We start from the raw sequence: 6136 nt of genomic DNA, 5'->3' as shown, positions 1-6136 counted from the left end.
GGTCTGTTTTCTTGCACAACAGGCCCTTTGCCAATGGCCATCTTCCCAGCCTGAAAGTACAGGCGTTAAACTTTTCACTAAGACTACCTTCAGAAAGACCATGGTTTGACAGAACTAGTATACTATTTGCAAATTTGATTTGATGTTGATTGGAGTAGATTGTTGCCATTTGGTTAAAAAGATAAGGACATCTTTAAGATTGTTGTAAAGTAGGAGAGGGTCCAGGAACTCTTACTCATATTACCAGGAATTTCTACCCCATTTTGGATGATGTGCACTTTGAACATTATGAGTTCAAACTCACGGGCAGGAGGAGGCAAACCATTTTGCCTCCAAAGTTAGTTGAATTCTGAAGTTAGGCACTTCGAAATTCAAGATTTTATCAATGGAATCCCTATGCAAAGTATGTAGCAAAAGTGGGAAAGTCTAGAACAATTGGATTTAGAAAATAAACACAGACATGATGAACATACTAGGAGCTATGTTATTCTGGTGGATTTTCCTCCAGAGCTGGACACTGTTCCTTCTGCCACCTGCCTTCCCCTCCCTTAAAATTCTATTTTTCTCATTCAAAAACCTTACAAACATTAAGGGGTTAAGAGTAGTAATTTCTGTCTTTTCCGTGTCAGTGTATCTCTACAATTTAATGGTTGCCATAATGTTAAGACTACTACACACTTCAGCCATTTACTGCTGGTTGGTCATTAAGTCACTAGGTAATGGGGCATTGAAAAGATACGGGATATTGGAAATCTAATGAGATCACATTTGACTATCTCTTAGGAACTTTCTATTTAAGCTAGCTATGTGGATTTATCAAAAGTTAGTAATTGAATTTTCCTGCCATTGAGATTTCTACCTTCCTATTCCCCCGTGTTCTTCAGTTTTAAAGGATACATTCCTGCTGTGCCAGAGCACTTGAGTAGAGGAACATGGTCAGAGATTTAAAATATCAAAAGTCTTTGGTCAAAAGTGAAGGTCATTAAGGAAAAGAGAATGTCTAAAGTGATACTTTTAAATCCCTAGGTCCCTGTGACTTTGAGTCTCCATGATGTCTCCTGGGGTAACTTGTAACCTAAGGACAAAAGAATTAAAGAATTACTTTTCCAGCTGCCTTTAGATGCCATTAAAATTACAAATCTTTTTTATTTGTCAAGTTCCTTAAACAATAGAGCTAAGAATGCAGCTAAGAGGTAGTGCACAAACCTGGGATGTAGGAGGGAGGACCTAGGTTCAATTCTCAACATTTTCTAAAATTTTATATATGTATAAGATAGATTGCCCTATCTCCCTAGCCCTAACATGCTTTTCCACCTTCAAACCCATAATACATATGTCTACTGAGTGCTGTTTGTGTGCATGTAATTTAGGTTTGGAGCCACCCACAGTCACACCATCTTAAAAGTTGAGTGAAGCCTTACAGGACAGTTTAGACTGATAGAAGGTCTGTTAAATTAGGAATGTTCTTAAACAAGCTAAAACTTACTTGCCTATGTTCAAAAGTGAAATTTTGAATTTCCTTATGTGATCCTGATACTTCAAGAGAATAATTGCTTTAAACTGGGAATTGTAGGTATTTCCATTCTGAAACGCTAAGGATCATAACTTTTTGTGGCACTTCCCAAGATGAAAGGCATTGAGATTTTGACCTGATTTCTCCCTACACTTTTAAGGAAATTACCAAGACAAGGGAGATAGTTTGAGGTGTACTTAAGTCAGATATGAACTGCTGAAGTAAGATAAGCTACTTAATATTGTAGATAAATTCAATTTAAAATATAAACAGTCTCAAGGATTGAAAGAATACCTGATAGTCTTAGCCAATTCTAACAAACATTTGTAATTAGTTAAGCTGTGAAGTTTATTAGAGAATAAAGTATAATTTTATGACCTCAATATATGCTTTAGCTATCCCATTCTGTCTCTAAGCAGTAGAGTTAGTAAATAACCCATACTTGGTAAGAAGTTGTTTATAGTCACAAGGTAAAGTTTTCTGAAAGGCAACTTAAAACCATAGGGAAGCTAGATATGCTCCTTATTTCTTTCATCTTAACTGCAAAAACTTGCTTTGACGTTAAGTTTTATGCATAATAATCATGATATTAGAAAATGGCTCTTAAAGTTATAAGATCTTGGTTGTGCATAGCCCAGGCTATCCTCAAACTCAGAATCTCCCCTCTTGAGTACTGAGAAAACAAGTGTCCGGCTATCCTTTTGGTTTGGTTTCACCCAGTCATGGGAATGGACACATGGGTAGGTGCTACCACCAAGCTGTGTCCCCAGCCTCTAAAGCTACTAACTTAAGATAGCCTTTGCTACACTAAGGTCTTTTTCTGTACCTAGGCTACAAGAAAACCAAGATTGGACTATGAACAAACCCTTGATTATGTTTGGGTTAAATGACAACCAGTATGATGTTTGGTGACACCACACATTTTTTTACATCTCTAATGGAAATGCTGAATGTAGGAACTCGGGGATATCTTACTTAGAAGCTACACAGATCTTTGCCAGGTTAGTTATCTTTCAGTATAAGGATAAAGGTTCTCCAAATTCATATTTTGAGAGCTGCTGTCATTTGAGTTTGAGAAAGCAATCTCCAAAAACATGTTTTCCCTGGGCTCTTCTCAGTGGCGTTTCTTGGCTGCATTTAAAACAGATAAGGTTTCATTCTCAAGATGAGAGACTTGCAGTAAGATCTCAAGTCCTGGTCTTATCTTTCCTAAACAGGTAATTCCTAGTTCTCTTTGTAAGATACATCTTGGTGTCAGAGCTTATAATCAAGGCTTGCACAGAGTAGACAGGCCTTTCCTGTTTTTCTTTATGTCTCACCTTTCAAATGATTTCAATTCTTGCCTTTGTATAACCTCTCTCCAAGGAACCTTTAAAACCTTCCTCAGGAGTATCATCTATAGCCATCCCTCTGCCACAACTATTTGGACACGCTTCAGTACAACCCTCCAAGAAAAAGGTGGAGCCACTTATACCCATGGTTCTCAACCTTCCTAATGCTATATACCCCTTTAATACAGTTCCTCATGTTGAGATGACCTGACCCCAACCATAAAGTTATTTTTGTTGCTACTTCATAACTGTAATTTTGTTACTGATACATATCATACTGTAAATATCTGTGGTATACAGGATATATAATATCCAAAGGCGTTGAGAACTACTGACTTAGACTGGGTCTCTGTCATTCTGAGATTTTTAATTTGAAGTTGATCAGCTTTTGGAGTTCATCTGAGTACTTAGCATTTCCCATCCTTATCAAGTCCTGATCACTGAGTCTAGGCAAGTTGCTTCTGAGCTAGGCCTACAAATCTCCCAAGACACAGCGATAGAATTCCATTAACTTCTGCCTCAGACATCCCTTGTAATTTGGGTTTTGTTGTTCTGCCTTCCTTAAAGAGGGTATCTGCTTCCCTGTCTTGCTGACTTTGAGTCTTGTTTTCTCCATCTATGAAATAAAAAAACCTCTACAGACTGTATGACGCTCAAAAGAATCCTAGAGCTTCCGAGTAGTTAATCTGCTCCCCTGCCTAGCTAGCCTCCTGGTTCTGATCCTTTGTAAAGTCCAGCATGACTGAAGTGTCCCTAACAAGCAGCACAGTCAGAGCGAAAGCCTGAAGTTGGGAACTGCCTCTAGCCCTGTGGCTACCATAATACAAAGTAAACCTCCTGTGCATAATCTTTTTTAATCAACCCTGGTCCTAAGAGTGTAGGCACTGTTGCCTCCGTTTTGCAAAGAATAAAGCTAAGTGTTAAGAGTTTAATTGGCTTGAGGTAAAAATTTAAATCCATAAAAATTAAAATCCCTCAAATGTAAATGCATTTTCAAAAGATTACATTGATAATGTCTTCTTTGCTAAACTAAATATTTTTCATTTGATTCATATTTTTTTAATTCCTGGAAATATCAATCAAAAGATTATCAACATACTTCATTAAGACAGGGTTAATTTGTATTCTCAAGACATTAATGATCATGAAGGGTTTGGTCTACATTAAGGGACCATGTCTTATTTCAGCGTTGGTTTGTAAACTCGCCAGTTATTAAAGTAAAATGTCAGAATCAGCCAAAATTTTGATGGAATTGGGATTTTTTTCCTTTGTCTTAAAAGTATACAAAAGCAAATAAATTGTGGCCTAGCCAGATAACTTCGTTGTCTTTTTCCAGAGCTGTGCAGACTTCTGCTTCAATTTTGAAGGCTTTACTATGTAGTTTGCCTCATCCTGGAGAGGAATTGACATATGAGGAATAAGGCTCACCGTTTACTACTGTGAGATGCTTCCAGTTTTCTGGGCCCGCATACTTCAGTCCCTACCGCTTTCTATTCCGACCCTCCCTCTCTTGGGTGATGCTCCCGTTTTCTTAGCCTGCGCACTTCAAACCCTCCCTGGCTCTATTCGGACTCACCCACTTCCGTTGTTTTTCACATCAGTATAAACTGCTGCTGTGACAAGATCCCTGAGATGAGGGCTTGAGAAACAGTTCCATGGTTAAGAGTGCTGGCTGTTGTTCTTCCTTCCAGAGGCCCTGGGTTTAATTCCCAGCAACCATGTGGTGGCTCACAACCTCTTATAATTCAACTTCCAGAGGATTCCCTCCTCTGGCCTCCGACAGCACCAGGCACACAATGTCCTGAGTGTACACCCACACACAGACACACACACACAGTCTTGTTCTAAAAATACCTGGGATGACAGGTTCGGTGCCAGAGGTCTCCGTCACTAGGTTCTGAGATGAACTTGTGCTAAGGCAGAATATCATTGGCAGACTGCACGTGATGAAGGAATCCAGCACAGCACATTGCTGGACAGGATGTGGAGAGGGAAGGGACTGTAGGAAAGATGGTACCTTCAAAGTGCCGGCTTCTTCCCTTCCGGCCTCACGTTAAACAGACCTTTCAACTCATCAGTGGTTTTATCAGTTGATAAGATTAGTGACTTTGAGTCCTATCACCTCCGTAGTATAAGTAGCTTTAGGAACATTTTATACCCAAACTCGGGCAACATTTTGCCAAAAAGCTACTTCATCCATTGATGAGTCTGTCTTAAAGTCTAATATCTTTAATGTTCCCTTGAATTCTTGCTGATTATCCAGAAAAGCCTTGAAAAGCCTCTGGCGGTGCCACCACCAGATCCCACGCTTACAAGGCTGTTTGGCTCCACCTCCTCCTTTTCTGGTCAAGGCCTGTATCCTTTCCTTAGGTCCAGGGTCCAGCCTTAGCTTTCCTGCCGTTTGGGGCTGGATACTCCACAGGACAGGGCTGAGCACGGACTCTCCTGTACAGTGTAGGGGGGTGCCCAGTATCCCCTGCCTTCTGCCCACTTAATGTCAGTAGTACATAGACACTGTTGACTTACGACTTTGCTAGTTACACCCTAAAGGGTAAATTTGCCCCTTCCCAATAACCACTGCTTAAACCAGATAGAAAATGGAGACTTTACTGTACCTGTTGTCCTGAACAAGTCTTGGGGACTAGAGCAAGGATACCTGCCACTCTTAAGTATTTGAATGAAGCATGCCACTAACTGTTTGCTACACAGGCACACTTCATCAGACTTTGGAAGGGATGTAATACCCTCTGACAGAAGAGAAGGCTCACACTAGTGACCTTTCCCACTGTACCTGTAGGACGCGGACATGTGTGGCCTTCCTTCGCAGGGTTCCACTCTGCTTCCTGCCCCGGGCAGCTTGCCTTCTTGACAGGCTGAACCTGTGGTCCACTTTGCAATCTGACTCTTTCACATCCCAGATGCCCAAGAGCAGCTTGCTGCTGGGATGCTTGGCCACGGTGTCCTGAGGATGTGCCTTAGAGTCACCAAGCACCGCGGAGAACAGATTCCATCCCGGCAGCATCAGGTGCCCCCTAATCTGTCTGGTGAAGGATGATCCATTGCTTACAGAGCAAACAAGAATCAGGCACACCACTAAACACTTTGTATATCAATCTGTTTCCAAGACATCTGCTTTCCTTACATCCCAAGATTTTATTAGAAACTTGGGGCACCCCGTGCTTTTCTAGGAAGTCTCCTTTTTCCCTGGTTTGCCCTTTGGTCCTTCTCTCAGTAAGAAACAAAGGTCTTCAGAGCTGCCACCTTTGACCTCAGTGTGCTCTAAGAGTGTTAT

This window comes from Apodemus sylvaticus, chromosome 13 (genome assembly GCF_947179515.1).
Source record: "Apodemus sylvaticus chromosome 13, mApoSyl1.1, whole genome shotgun sequence".
Classification (NCBI taxonomy): domain Eukaryota; kingdom Metazoa; phylum Chordata; class Mammalia; order Rodentia; family Muridae; genus Apodemus; species Apodemus sylvaticus.
This window is presented reverse-complemented; position numbering follows the sequence as displayed.